The sequence below is a fragment of the Macrobrachium nipponense genome, chromosome 21, assembly GCF_015104395.2.
Source record: "Macrobrachium nipponense isolate FS-2020 chromosome 21, ASM1510439v2, whole genome shotgun sequence".
Lineage (NCBI taxonomy): Eukaryota > Metazoa > Arthropoda > Malacostraca > Decapoda > Palaemonidae > Macrobrachium > Macrobrachium nipponense.
The window spans coordinates 46,429,720-46,445,225 of record NC_087212.1 but is presented as its reverse complement, the minus strand read 5'-3'; the positions used below and the strand labels follow the sequence as shown (position 1 = coordinate 46,445,225).

At 43.6% G+C, this 15,506-nt stretch overlaps 1 protein-coding gene across 5 annotated transcripts in view; it reads left to right on the top strand.

The window, feature by feature from the left end:
- LOC135198011 (UDP-sugar transporter UST74c-like) overlaps nt 1–15,506 on the top strand; it is a 229,551-nt gene that overhangs the window by 59,621 nt on the left and 154,424 nt on the right. The gene's annotated exons all lie outside the window — the stretch shown is intronic.

Genomic DNA, 15,506 nt, shown 5'->3' with positions numbered 1-15,506 from the left:
AAAGGTAAGGAATTGTTCTCTCGTTGTTATTGATAGGTATTTACATAAATCATGTGGTATTTTTCAATGTTCCGACTTACGCTGAAAATCGTGTTACGACGCATCTTAAGAACGGATCAACGTCGTAACTCGAGGACCCCCTGTATATATATATATATATATATATATATATATATATATATATATTATATAATATATATATATATATATATATATATATGTATATATATATATATATATATATATATAATAAAGTGTGTATATATAATATTATATATATATAATTATATATATATATATATTACTTATGATATATGTTATATATATCTATATATAAATATATATATATATATATATATACGGCGGGTGGCCCCGGTTACGACGGGTCCGGCTTACCGACGTTCCGAGGTTACGACGCTTTTTTCTTAAGTATTCATTGAAAATCTGCCTGGGTTATGACGCTTGTTCCGAGGTTACGACGCTGACGCTTTCCGACGCTCCGAGTTTACGACGCTTTCAAAAAACACATACTATGATAAGATAAGAATCCTTTATAGTTTAGCAGTTTCGCTCTCTCATCTCTCTCCTTCTCTCTCTCTTATCTCTCTCTCTCTCTCTCTCCTCTCTCTACTACAAGATGTATGTTTTTTTAGTATGATAAATAAATGACTTTACTATTTGTTCAAATTAGTTAATATTGTAATTTATACAGCAAATTAATTATCAAATTTCATTAAAGAAAATACCATAGTGGGGGAATTAGTAAGATTTTAGCTTATATTTAAAAAATTATGGAAGAATGAAGGAAATCCCAGTCTTCTTCAAGTAACTTCCAGTAACCTTTTCTCAAGATTCAGGTACTAAAACTGTCAGATATATCAAGTTCTGTGACAGCCAGGAGGGGGAAAATTTGGGGTGTGGCAGCCAGGAGGGGGAAAATTTTTGGGGAAGAGCTGCAGTGTTGCAATCACGTGGTCCTGACATTTTCCCCCTCTCTCTCTCTCTCTCTCTCTCTCTCATTTACTGAGACTCGAGATTTTTTATGTACTTGTACTATTTGTTTTTAATACTTTCAAATAATAATAATAATAATAATAATAATAATAATAATAACTGTAATTACAAAATTCATATGTGATAGTATTTTAAAGAAATACAAATACGTACTAATCCATCCATGTCACTTTTAATTAAGGTTTAACTCTCTCTCTCCTCTCTCTTCTCTTTTGCCACACAAGAAGCGTTATAGTTAATTTTTTTTTTTTTTTGAGAGAACAGAGAGAGATAAACACACACTCTCTTCTCTCTCTCTCTCTCTCTCTCTCTCTCTCTCTTCTCTCTCTCGTAACTCTCTCCAGCACTCTCACCTCTCTCTCTTTTACCGATGAAATGAAAGAATTTTTATGGTACTAGTATGTAAAATGTTTATTGAAATTTAATTTCAGTTATTTATAATAATAATTAACAATAAAACTTTAATTACAAAATTCATAATGGTCATATTTTAAAGAGATGAAAATGACCTTTCCATTTCACTTGTAAGGATAATTCCTCTTTCTTACTGAGATGAGAGAATTTTTACGGTAGATGCACGTGTTTATTATATTTTCAAATAATAATAATAATAATAGAAGTAGTAATAATACGATAACTAATTTCAAAAGAAAATTCTTCCCTTTGTCTTTTTCTGTATCAATTTCCCCACCTCAACTCGAGTGACACTCGAGCTTAACAATGCCATACAATGGTCAACGAATTTAATGGTTTTATTTAATCTCTCTCTCTCTCTCTCTCTCTCTCTTACTGAGTTGAGATCATTTTCATGGACGTGTATGTAATAAGTTTATCATTAATATTTTCCAATAATAATACTATAAGTACAAAATTCATCTGAGTATTTTAAATACAATAATCATTCCATTTCTCTCTTTTATATACTGTAAGCACAACTCTCTCTCTCTCTCTCTCTCTCTCTCTCTCTCTCTCTCTCTCTCTCTCTCTCTCTCTCTCTCCCCCAAGATACTTGTCATACATTTGGTGTTTCTATTTCTTCCTTTTATCTCTCTCGCTCTCAGCAAAAGAATTGATAGACAGACAAACATAACTGCACAGTCCTCTCTTTCTCTCTTCTCTGGAGAAATATATGTATTTATGGGAGGGGGAAAAAGTTGCCTACAGACATTCATTTCAATCTATTGAAACCGTAAGGAGTTATTTCTCTCTCTCTCTCTCTCTCTCTCTCTCTTTTGTATTTTAATGAAAATATACAGTAATTTGTGAATACACAGTGTTGCACATGAAAAGCGTAAATTAGTGATAATTTTAGAGATACGGCCCTAAGAAAAATTGCAAATTAGTAGTGAAATTTTCCCTGTGGACATGTTTTCAAGAACGTCGTTCCGGCTTACGACGATTTTCGGGTTACGACGCGTCTAAGAACGGAACCCCCGTCGTAACCCGGGGACCGCCTGTATATATATATATATATATAGATATATAGATATATATATCTATATATATATATATATATATATATATATATGTATATCATATAGATATTGAATATATATATATTATATATTAATCGGCGGCCCCCGGGTTAACGACGGGTCCGGCTTACGACGTTCCGAGGTTACGACGCTTTTTCTTAATATTCATTGAAAAATCCGCCCTGGGTTAGACGCTTGTTCCGAATGTTATTATGACGCTTCGACGCTGACGCTTCCGACGCTCCGAGTTTACGACGCTTTTAAAAACACATACTATGATAAGATAAGAATCCTTTATAGTTTAGCAGTTTCTCTCTCTCTCTCTCTCTCCCTCTCGTCTCTCCTCTCATCTCTTCTCTCTCTCTCTCTCTCTCTCTCTTTGTATTTTCCAATGAAAATAATCACTATAATTCTCTCTCTCTCTCTCTCTACTACAAAGATGTATGTTTTTTAGTATGATAAATAAATGATTTACTATTTTCAAATATTAATATTAATTTATACAGCAATAATATCAATTCATTAAAGAAAATACCATAGTGAATTAGTAAGATTTTAGCTTATATTTAAAAAATTATGGAAGAATGAAGGAAATCCCAGTCTTCTTCAAGTAACTTCCAGTAACCTTTTCTCAAGATTCAGGTACTAAAACTGTCAGATATATATGAAGTTCTGTGACAGCCAGGAGGGGGAAAATTTGGGGTGTGACAGCCAGGAGGGGGAAAATTTGGGGTGTGACAGCCAGGAGGGGGAAAATTTTGGGTGTGACAGCCAGGAGGGGGAAAATTTTGGGTGTGACAGCCGGGGATTTGGTGACGGGGGCCAAAATTTTGGGAAAATGTGACAGCCAGGAGGGGGAAAATTTTGGGTGTGACAGCCAGGAGGGGGAAAATTTTGGGTGTGACAGCCAGGAGGGGGAAAATTTTGGGATTTGGGGTGTGACAGCCAGGAGGGGGAAAATTTGGGGGAAGAGCTGCAGTGTTGCAATCACGGTCCTGACATTTTCCCCCCTCTATCTCTCTCTCTCTCTCTCTCTCTCTCTCTCTCTCTCTCTCTCATTTACTGAGACTCGAGATTTTTTATGTACTTGTACTATTTGTTTTTTACTTTCAAATAATAATAATAATAATAATAACTGTAATTACAAAATTCATATGTGATAGTATTTTAAAGAAATACAATACGTACTAATCTATCCATGTCACTTTTAATTAAGGTTAACTCTCTCTCTCTCTCTCTCTCTCTCTCTCTCTCTCTCTCTCTCTCTCTCTCTCTCTCTCTCTCTCTCTCTCTCTCTCTCTCTCTCTCTTTTGCCACACAAGAAGCGTTATAAGTATTTTTTGAGAGAACAGAGAGAGATAAACACACTCTCTCTCTCTCTCTCTCTCTCCTCTCTCTCTCTCTCCTCTCTCTTCTCTCGCTCTCTACTTTGTCTCTCTCTTTTACCGAGATGAAAGAATTTTTATGGTACTAGTATGTAAAATGTTTATTGATAATTTCAGTTATTTAATAATAATAATAACAATAAAACTTTAATTACAAAATTTATAATGATCGTATTTTAAAGAGATGAAAATGACCTTTCCATTTCACTTGTAAGGATAATTCCTCTTTCTTACTGAGATGAGAGAATTTTTACGGTAGATGCACGTGTTTATTATATTTTCAAATAATAATAATAATAATAATAATAATAATAATAGAAGTAGTAATAATACGATAACTAATTTCAAAAGAAAATTCTTCCCTTTGTCTTTTTCTGTATCAATTTCCCCACCTCAACTCGAGTGACACTCGAGCTTAACAATGCCATACAATGGTCAACGAATTTAATGGTTTTATGTAATCTCTCTCTCTCTCTCTTACTGAGTTGAGATCATTTTCATGGACGTGTATGTATTAAGTTTATCATTAATATTTTCCAATAATATACTATAAGTACAAAATTCATATCTGAGTATTTTAAATACAATAATCATTCCATTTCTCTCTTTTAAATACTGTAAGGACAACTCTCTCTCTCTCTCTCTCTCTGTCTCATCTCTCTCTCTCTCTCTCTCTCTCGCCTCTCCCTCGTCTCCTCTTCTCTCTCTCTCTCTTTCTCCTCTCCACAAGATACTTGTCATACATTTGGTGTTTCTATTTCTTCCTTTTATCTCTCTCGCTCTCAGCAAAAGAATTGATAGACAGACAAACATAACTGCACAGTCCTCTCTGTCTCTCTTCTCTGGAGAAATATATGTATTTATGGGAGGGGGAAAAAGTTGCCTACAGACATTCATTTCAATCTATTGAAACCGTAAGGAGTTATTTCTCTCTCTCTCTGGATTATTTCTCTCTCTCTCTCTCTCTTTTGTATTTTAATGAAAATATACAGTAATTTGTGAATACACAGTGTTGCACATGAAAAAAGTAAATTAGTGATAATTTTAGAGATACGGCCCTAAGAAAAATTGCAAATTAGTAGTGAAATTTTCCCTGTGGACATGTTTTCAAGAACGTCGTTCCGGCTTACGACGATTTTCGGGTTACGACGCGTCTTAAGAACGGAACCCCCGTCGTAACCCGGGGACCGCCTGTATATATATATATATATAGGTATATATATATCTATATATATATATATATATATATATATATATATATATATATATATATTATATATATATATATATATATAGTATATATATATTATATATCTATATAGATATATATATATATATATATATATATATGATATATATATGTATGTATGTATATTATTTATTATTATTATTATTATTGTTGTTATTATTATTATTATTATTATTATTGTTAGTAGTAGTAGTAGTAGTAGTAACAACCTATTCATATGAAACTAAGTCCACAGGGCCCATTGATTTGAAATTCAAGCTTCCAAAAAATATGGTGTTCAATAGGAAGAAGTATGAGGAGGTAAAGGGGCTCTCGGCACGTAAATGGGATGAGGGATCAATTGTAAATTCAAAAGATCGCTGTTGAAATACAACTTATGAAAAAGAGATGAGAGACCATTCATTGATGGTCCAAGTCATAACTGCTACTACATATTAGAAAACAGAAACCTACCACCACAAACCACTCTCTCTAAAAAAGATAATTGTTCATATACAAACAAACCTTTGGTCTTAACAATAGGATAATTTGTAGCGCCTAGCTGGATCCGGTTAAAAAACATAAAAGCAAGGAATCTTGTGATAGCTGGTAACGCATGCGTAGATCGGGTGAAGAATGGTCAAAGACCATTCCCCTACGACAACGCATCAGTCTTTTCTTTGACCGCCTGGCCGAGAGTCGTGTTACCTCTCTTGGCCTTTACCCAGTTCATTGCCCGTTTCGCTTCTGCTTAGTGTGTGTGTGCGTGTTTGGCTGATATTATGACTTCTTCTGCTCCTTATCGACCTTGTCAACGTGTGTGCCCCGGAATTCCAGGTTTTCCGTGTTCTCGTTTTTTGGCTTTGGCAGCAACTGACCCCCACATCACGTGTAGTAGATGCCTCTTCCCTATGCTTCATCTGCAGTATTCAACCCCCATAGTAGTGTTGTTCCTGTGTCTCCTTCCTTTTCTTCCATTGATTCATCGCTGGAAGTATCAGGAGGCCACCAGGCTGATGTTTGTAATGTCGCCCCTTCTTCGGGAGTTAATTTGATTCCCAGGAGGGGGGAAGCTTTTTCATCATTCTCTTTTCTTCCAGAGTCGGTGGCGTCCAAGAGGCGGCGATTTGGAAGACGCTCTGGCTAGGGGGTACCCCGTCCTTGGAGGGGTTGTTTGCGCACTTTTTGGAGGCTCACTACCCCATCCTCCTCAGGCTGGCCTTGTCTTGGTTAGCCGAGGTCAGCCATCTTGTATAGCTCTACCAGTGACTGTTGCCGCTTCTTCGAGTCGGAGGGAAGCTGTGGCGTCAGCCCCCGTTGATGACGTCACGGGATCCGTTGTTGTGTATTCCTCCGCCAGTGGCGTCTGATTCCCCTTCACACCGAGGGGAAGCCGTGACGTCATCACCACTTGTGACGTCACTCCCAGTCATCTCTTGAGCACTGCCTCTCTCAGTTGTGATGTCATCTCTGCTGCCCAGTTCGCTACATCTCCCTTCCATGTCATCGGAGCCTTCTCTTGCAGATCAGTCTGTGGTTATATACCAGGCAATGCTTAAGAGGTTGGACTCTGTTTTGGATGATAAGTTGGCTGACTTGTTGGTTAGAAGGATTGGAAGGAAACGCGTTGCTTTGTCCCCACCTCCTGCTAAGAAATCGCTTAAGGAACCAGTTGAAAGGCTAAGGACTTTGCTCTTTCTTCGCCTACGAGGGAGGAACAACGCGGACGTGTTCTCGTGAGAGTTGGTGTTTCGGAGAGTGTTAATGTATCTTCCCTTGTGTAATCTGCAGCGGCTCCTTCATCCTCTGCATCGAATCGCAGGCGTGTTGCAACTTCCCCCTTCCGTGCACATCTCAAGTGTGTTGCAACCTCCCCCGTCCATGCACATCACGAGCGTGTTGCAACCTCCCCGTGCGTGCACATCGCTAGCGTGTTGCAGTCTCCCCTGTCCGTGCATCATGTCCATGCACATGATACAAGTGCTCCTTCTTCTCCATGGCCTATTCGTCGCCGTAAGGATCTCAAGGTGCCTGTCAAGAGGTCGAATGTGGTGAGCGTGAAGTTGCTGCAGCAGGAGTGTTTGCCTGGCCCTCTCACTGATGCTTCTAATAGTTCGATTCTCGAGGATTCTCCTTCGATCTCGAGTGTTCGGGATTCCTCTCCAACTCACGTTCGTAAGTCTGCCACGGCCGTGACCATTCACGGACATGTTAATGAATCATCTGTTGGAGGAGAACGTAGTAATGTTCCTAGTGTTATAGTGGGTTCGTCTCGGAAGCCGACGCGTGGACCCAGCCCAGATAGGTTAGTTGGTGTTTCAGGCTGTTTGGCTGCTGATTCTAATGTTAATTTTAATGAAGAAGGTGCCTTAGAGGAGCCTACATATCCTTCTCGTCGTTGGTCTTCGTTGCTGGAGCAGGAGGAGGGAGACATGCAAGAGTTTTTGTCTTCCTTTTCGTAAGTTGTTGATCTCATTCGTGGGTTCAACAATTTGGAAAGTAGGTCACAGTCTCGATCGTCTTCATTCCTTCTTGCTTGGTAGCCTTGGTGGGAGCTACGCAGGATCCCAAATCATCTCTTCAGCTTCTCTTGTCGGGGCATGTCTAGTCGGTCTTGCATAAGGTTAACGCCTCTGTTTCAGACCAGGACGGTTCGCTTCGCTCTAAGGGCTCTGCCAAGCTACTACTCCTGCCTCTTACGGGGTACAGGAAGTACTATGCTACGAACTCTACTTTTTTTATGTCGTGCCATCATCTTAACCCAGACATCATTCGCTTGAGGCCGGGATTGACTTTGGAGTAGGGGAGGTCAGTGGCTCCGTCCTTATCTCCGCAGGATGCCTTGGCTTGGAATCTACGGCAACCTTTATGTTGCACACGGTTTCTTGGCTGGACTTCGTCTGTGGTCATTGCCAAGATAGCTTCTGACAGGTCCCCAGAAGGGTTGGTGAGTATATCCTCTCTTACCAATCTGTTGCAGTCTTGGAGGCAAGGCGTTTTTGTATATGGCTCACCTCAGTGTTAATTTATGGGCTAACCTTCTGCTGATTAGAATGCAATAGGCCAGCGTTGGGCTGACACCAAAGACGGCTGGTGCACCAGGCCATGTCTAAGTCGGAGTCTCGTCCTCGGAGACGTCCAGCTCCTCCTTGTGCCCCTGTCCAGCAGCAGTCAAGAAGATCGTTGCCTGGTAGGCCATCAAGGAATTCGAGTTCGGCAGGGCCTTCCCGTTTGACTCAGACTAGGTCAGAGGATCAACTTCCCTTTCGCTCTCGTTCCTTTAGGCCAAGAAGGGGCCCAAGGGGCAGAGGTAAAGGTGGCCATCGGTAGGTTAGGCACCTCTCCCTCTCCTGTGCCACAGGGTGGGGTTGGGGCGGGGGGGGGGTGGGGGGGGGGTGCCTGGCGGGCCATTGGGCCAAGTGGCAGAGTTATGGGCCAGAGTAGTGGGTGCTAGATGTCCTTCGGGTGGGGTACTTACTGCCATTCGATTTCTATCCTCCTCTGTCGGACAAACCGCAGTTCAGGAAGGCATATTGGACAAGGATGCGATAGAGGAAGTGGTGCGTCCGTCTCCGGGGTTTCACAGTCACATCTTCTTGGTGCTCAAGGCATTGGGAGGATGGAGACCTGTGATCGACTTATCCACCTTGAATCACTTCATCAGGAAGACACAGTTCAAGATGGAGATCCCGCATTCGGTGTTGGCAGCCGTGAGGGAAGGCAACTTCATACTGTTGATAGACTTAAAGGATGCATTCTTCCAAATCCCTGTTCATCCGACGTTCAGGAAGTTCCTTCGCTTCTCTCTTGGGGACAAGGTCTTTGAGTTCAAAGTCCTATGCTTTGGGCTGTCAACACCCCCTCAAGTGTTCTTAAGGGTCTTCTCTCTCTTGTCAAGTTGGGCCCATGCTCAGGGGATCCGTTTGCTGAGGTACCTCGACGATTATTTGGTCTTGGCAGTTTTCAGGGAAAAGCTGCTGCCGGACAGGGATCGTCTACGTTGGTTCTGTCTGGAACTGAGCATCGTAGTCAACCAGGAATAGTCGAACCTGGTATCCAGTCAAAGGATTCTCTATCTGGGCATGGTCATCGATACGGCAGTGGCAAAAGTTTTCCTGTAGGATCAGAGATTGGAGAAGTTGTGGGTGGTGGCGTGCAACTTCTTGTCGGAACCACATCAGTCAGCTCATCAGTGGCAGGTTCTTCTGGGAGTGCTGTCATCCCTGGAGAAGCTGGTCCCTCATGGGTGTCTTTATCTTCGGTCTCTGCAATGGAAACTGGGAGGATTCTGGTCTCTGGCGGGTGACTCACCCCTGTTAATGGTTCCTCTGTCTCTGGAAGTGAGAGAAGACCTTCATTGGTGGTTGGAAGACCAGAATCTTTCGAAGGGTGTCCCTCTGCGTTCTCTACCACCGGACTTCCTTCTGTTCTCAGACGCCTCCCTCACAGGTTTGGCGGCCTCATTTAGGCAGCCCCATTGCTTCAGCTGTTTCAAGGACAAGCAGCAACATATCAACGTCTTGGAGTTGAAGGCAGCCTTCCTAAACCAGAGAACAGTATTCTAGTAAAGGAAGCACAAACAACATAAAACAGATTGCATTGATTTCATCACTGTTATAAATATATGACCTAGAATAGTTGAGGCTTTAGACTCGTGTAGCATCATCAGTAGTATACGTATTGGGCAATCTTGTTTTCCAGACCAACAACCATTTTCATGCAATCAACTTACCTGTCAGATATATACTTAGTTAAGACTCCGTCGTCCCAGACAGAAATTCAAATTTCGCGCCACTCGCTACAGGTAAGTCAGGTGATCTACCGGCCTGCCCTGGGTGGCAGGACTAGGAACCATTCCCGTTTTCTATCATATTTTCTCTGTCGCCGGTGGTATCAACATTGTTGTTACTACCTCCTGACTGGAATTTGCTTTTCAAGACTTTTTGGTCAACTTTATTGGATATTTTGGTGACGCACCTGGATTGTTGTTTTGGCATTCGCTACCGTGGACTGGATTTGGACTTGCTTTTGATTTTTCTGCTAGAATGTCTGATTCAAGTGTTAGTGTGAGAGTGTGTGTGAATGTAGGCTGCAAGGTGAAGATACCGAAGGCTTCGGTTGATCCTCACACTGTATGTCGTAAGTGTAGGGGGTTTTATTGTTCTTTAGCTAACACCTGTAATGAGTGTGAAAGGTTGAATGCTAATGAATGGAAGACTCTAACTTCTTACTTGAAGAAGTTAAAGAGGGATAGAATTAGACGGGCTGCACATAAGGGTGTAAGTACAAGGCCTATTGAGCCTTTTTCTGAGTCTAACTCTCCTGTTATTAATTATTTTGATTCTCCCTCTGTATCTGAACCCTCACAGGCTTTGCATTCAGATTCGGCTTCTGAAATCGCCGATCTGAAGGCTACTCTTCATAAGATGAGGACAAAAATGGCGGCCATGCAAGGTAAGGGAAGTGATAGCGATATGCTTAGTGAAGTGAGTGTTCCCAGTGTTGTGGAGGGGGCGTCTGACCGTCCCTGCGATGCTCCCAGGCCTAGACCTCTTCCAAGCTCACATACCCAGAGGAGAAGGAAAGTCGAAAGCCTTACGGAGGTCGTGGGGAATCCCCAACGGTCAGGCGTCCCTTCAGCAGGCTCTGTTTCGCAACAGACTGCTCAGGACCGCTTCAAAAGGAGCGTCCTACGAGATTGTTTCTCTTCGTCCAGTTCTCCTTCACCTAAACGAGGGTGGAAGGACTCGGATCTATCTAGGCCACTGAAAAGGCACTGGAAGGAACCCGCTTTTGACTCGAGCCCAGAGCGCTTCTCGGAGGAAGCCCCCTCATCTATCAAGAAGGCAAAGATGGTCTCGACGTCTCCACAATCTGAAGTTGAGGATCGTACACCTTCGAGGTCTCCTGCTTCTCCCATTGAAGAGGACGCTGGTGCGGCTTCAAAGAGGATATTATTAGCTGTACAAGAACAGTTAGCCTCTTTAGTTGGAGTTCTTTCGAGAGATCCTCCTCGTAAAAAGGACGCTAGGCTTCCTATTAAGAAGTCTCGTCTCCTTTCTCCTGCCAGGCGCAAGACTCCGGCCAGAAGTGAGGCCTCCTCTTCCAGGCGCGAAGCGTCCGCCAGGCTTACGGTACCAGATAGACTAGAAAAGTCTTACAGGTCCGAACAGCTTTCTAGGCACGAACAGCCTACCAGATATGAAAATCTATCTAGGCATGATGAGCCTTCCAGGCGCGAGACGTCTTCCAGGCACGAAGAGCCTAACAGGCGCGAGGCGCCAGCCAAGCGCGATGCGCCAGACAAGGATCCTGACAGGCGCGAGACACCAGCCAGGTGCGAGACGCCAGCCAGGCGCGAGACGCCAGCCAGGCGCGAGGCGCCAGCCAGGCGCGAGACGCCAGCCAAGCGCAAGGCGCCAGCCAAGCGCGAGGAGCTAGCCAGGCGTGAGAAGTCAAGCAGGCGCGAGGCACCAAGTAGACTTGAGAGAGAGACTGTTCACTCGATGAGTCCTTCTCCTAGTAGGAGTTTGTCTCCCGTAGAGAGAGAAGTTTGTGAAGATCCTCTCGTATTTAAAGCGGATTCTCCTCCCGGTTTGGACGAAGATTCGGAAGACGAGGCTAATGGTAGAGAAGGTTTCTCTAACTATTTTCGAGTGCAATTGTGCCAAAGTCTTCGTCGGTTCTGAAGATGAGACCGACTATCTCTATGAAGAGAGCTCTACAGTCTCTTGACAAATGGATGTTGACAAAGAAGGAACTGGTCAGAACCACCTTCTGTATGCCTCCAGCCATACTTTCTGGAAAAAGAGGTGTGTGGTACCGAACTGGGGAGAACATGGGCCTTTCTCTCCCAGCCTCGGCTGAAGCTGATTTTTCAACCTTAGTTGATTCCTCGCGTAGACACGCATTGAACGGAGCTCGTGTGACTTGGTCTATTTCTGAGACTGATCATCTCCTCAAGGGACTCTTCCATATTTTGGAAGTCTTTAATTTCCTAGACTGGTCCCTTGGGGTGATGTCAAAGAAAGCCCATGACTCGGAAGGTCTAGACCCCGAAGTCATTCTTAGTATACTGTCATGTATTGACAAGGCAGTACAAGATGGATCGGGAGAAGTCTCCTCCCTCTTTGGAGTGGTACTCCTTAAGAAGAGGATTATATTTAGTGCTTTTCTAACCAAGGCTGTTTCACACTCACAGAGAGCAGACCTGGTTTTCGCTCCCATGTCAGACTTTGTTTCCTTCTCAGTTAGTGAAGGACATTTCTCGCTCACTGACTGAGAAGGCGACACAAGATCTTCTCCTTCAGACTGCAAGGAAGAAGAGACCCCCTGTTGCGGTTGAGAAGAAAGGACCTACTTCTACTGTTCAGCCCTTTCGAGGAGGCCCTCCCTCCAGAGCTCCCTCAAAAAGGAGAGGCCCTGAGAGGAGAGGTAGACCTGCTTTCCGTTCCTTTAAGAAAGGGAAATGAGACAGCCAGCCTCCAAACACCAGTAGGTGCCAGGCTACTCGAATTTGCAGACGCCTGGACACACAAACTCGGACGCCTCGTCGATGTCAATAATCAGGAAGGGATATCTTATCCCCTTCCAGGACAGTCCTCCCCTAACGACTATTCCGCGGGAACTGTCAGCCAGATACAGGGACCCTGTACTGAGGGATACTCTTCGTCTAATAGTGGATCAAATGTGGGACAAAAGAGCGATAAATTAGTACTGGATCAAAACTCTCTGGGGTTTTACAATCGTCTTTTTCTGGTCGCAAAAGCCTCGGGGGGCTGGAGACCAGTACTAGACGTCAGCGCTCTAAACAAGTTTGTTCTAAAGGAGAAGTTCTCTATGGAGACTTCGGCCTCAGTCCTTGCGGCTTTACGACAAGGAGATTGGATGGTGTCTCTGGATCTCCAGGACGCTTATTTTCATGTCCCGATTCACCTTCTTCGAAGAAGTACCTCCGTTTCATGACGGGGGGAAGGATCTTTCAGTTCAGGGCCTTGTGTTTCGGCCTGTCCACAGCTCCTCAGGTCTTCACAAACCTGATGAAGAATGTGGCGAGGTTTCTTCACCTCAAAGGCGTCAACATCTCTCTGTATCTGGACGATTGGCTCATCAGGGCCAGAACAGAGAGACAGTGTTTGGAGGACCTTACTTTGACCCTAAACCTGATAAAGTCGTTGGGACTACTCGTGAACCTCGAGAAGTCACAGCTGATCCCCAGACAGAACTTAGTCTATCTGGGGATTCAGATGGATTCTCGGAGTTTTCGAGTATTTCCTTCGCAAGAGAGAATCGTGAGAGGCTTGGAGAAAGTTTCTTTCTTCTTAGGGAAAGAACGAACTTCGGCGAGGGAATGGTTAAGCCTTCTAGGGACCCTTTCCTCGCTCGAACAGTTCTTTCCTCTAGGAAGACTTCATCTTCGTCCTCTTCAGTTCTTCCTAAGGAGATCATGGAATTGGAAGACGGGACTTCTCTCCGACAGTTTTCTCCTTCCAATGGAAATTAAACCACACCTGGAATGGTGGTTGTCCCCTCTAAAAGAGAACAAGGGAATTTCTCTGGAAGTTCCGAACCCAAGCCGAGTGTTATATTCAGACGCATCGGAGAAGGGTTGGGGAGCAACACTAGGACCGAGAGAAGTGTCAGGCACCTGGAAGGCAGCACAGGTGTCCTGGCACATAAATTGCAAAGAACTTCTAGCAGTACACTTGGCTCTAAAGTTCTTCGAACCATTTGTGACAAACAGTGTGGTCCAAGTGAACGTGGACAACACTACTGCTCTTTCCTACATTTGGAAACAAGGAGGAACACACTCCTTGTTCCTATACGAAATAGCAAGAGATCTGCTACTTTGGACCTCCCAGAGGAACATCTCCCTCCTAACAAGATTTGTTCAGGGAACAAGGAATGTCAGGGCAGACAGGCTGAGCAGGAGAAGCCAGGTCCTTCACACGGAGTGGACCCTTCACTCAGAAGTGTGTCAGTCTTTGGTCTCTTTGGGGCACTCCGCATGTAGACCTGTTCGCCACATTCCTTTCCAAAAGGCTGGAAGTCTTTTGCTCAGTGGTGGAAGACCCAAGAGCTCTCGTGGTCGACGCCTTCCTGCTAGATTGGTCTCATGTAGACGTGTACGCTTTTCCCCCTTTCAAAATCCTGGGGCAAGTATTGAAAAAGTTTGTAACGTCCAATGTAACAAGAATGACCCTGATAGCCCCCTTTTGGCCAGCACAGGATTGGTTCGCAGAGGTGCTGGAGTGGACAGTAGACTTCCCCAGATCCCTTCCAAGAAGGATGGATCTTCTCAGACAGCCACACTTTGAGAGGTATCATCAAAACCTCCCCGCTCTCGCTCTGACTGCCTTTCGACTATCGAAAGACTTGTCAGAGCGAGAGGGTTTTCTCACAAGGCTGCAAGCGCTATCGCTAGAGCCCGCAGAACTTCCACCAGACGAGTCTATCAGTCTAAGTGGGAGGTTTTTAGAAGGTGGTGTAAGTCTAAGAAGTTGTCCTCCTCCAGTACCTCTGTAACCGAAATCGCTGATTTCCTTTTGTTCCTGAGAGAGGACTCTCACTTGTCTGTATCTACTATAAAAGGATACAGAAGCATGCTTTCGGCAGTCTTCAGAAATAGAGGCCTAGAGCTTGCTGACAATAAAGATCTACACGATCTTATTAGATCGTTTGAAACCACAAAGTCTAGAGAACCAGCTCCTCCCAGCTGGAACCTTGATGTGGTTCTCAAGTTCCTTTCGTCTGAAAGATTCAAGCCTCCTCATTTAGCTTCGTTTAGGGATTTAACAAGGAAATGCTTGTTTCTCTTATCTCTGGCGACAGCCAAAAGAATTTGTGAACTTCATGCCCTAGAAGATGAAGTCGGATCCAACAGAGACTCGGCCTTCTGCTCGTTTAGAACACTTTTTCTAGCGAAAAACGAAAACCTCTCGAATCCCTGGCCCAAGAGATTCGAGATTAAAGGCTTATCAAGTCTCGTTGGTAGAGAAGCAGAAAGGTCTCTTTGCCCTGTAAGAGCCCTGAAGTTCTACTTGCACAGGGAGAAACAAATGGGAGGCTCTAGACAAGGTCTTTGGTGTTCGATTAAAGACCCCACAAGAATCATGTCAAAGAATGCGTTAGCTTTCTTCGTAAGGAGCGTCATTACAGATGCTCACAAGTTCTGTCCTGACGACTCTTTTCCACTCTTAAGAGTGAAGGCTCATGAAGTGAGAGCAGTGGCGACGTCTCTCGCTTTTCAGAAGAATATGTCACTAAAGAAAATCCTTGATACGACATATTGGAGGTGCAACTCGGTATTTGCATCTCACTATCTGAAAGACATTCGCGTGACCTACGAGAAATGTTTTTCTCTGGGGCCATTCGTATCGGCGGATACGATACTGGGTACGGGAG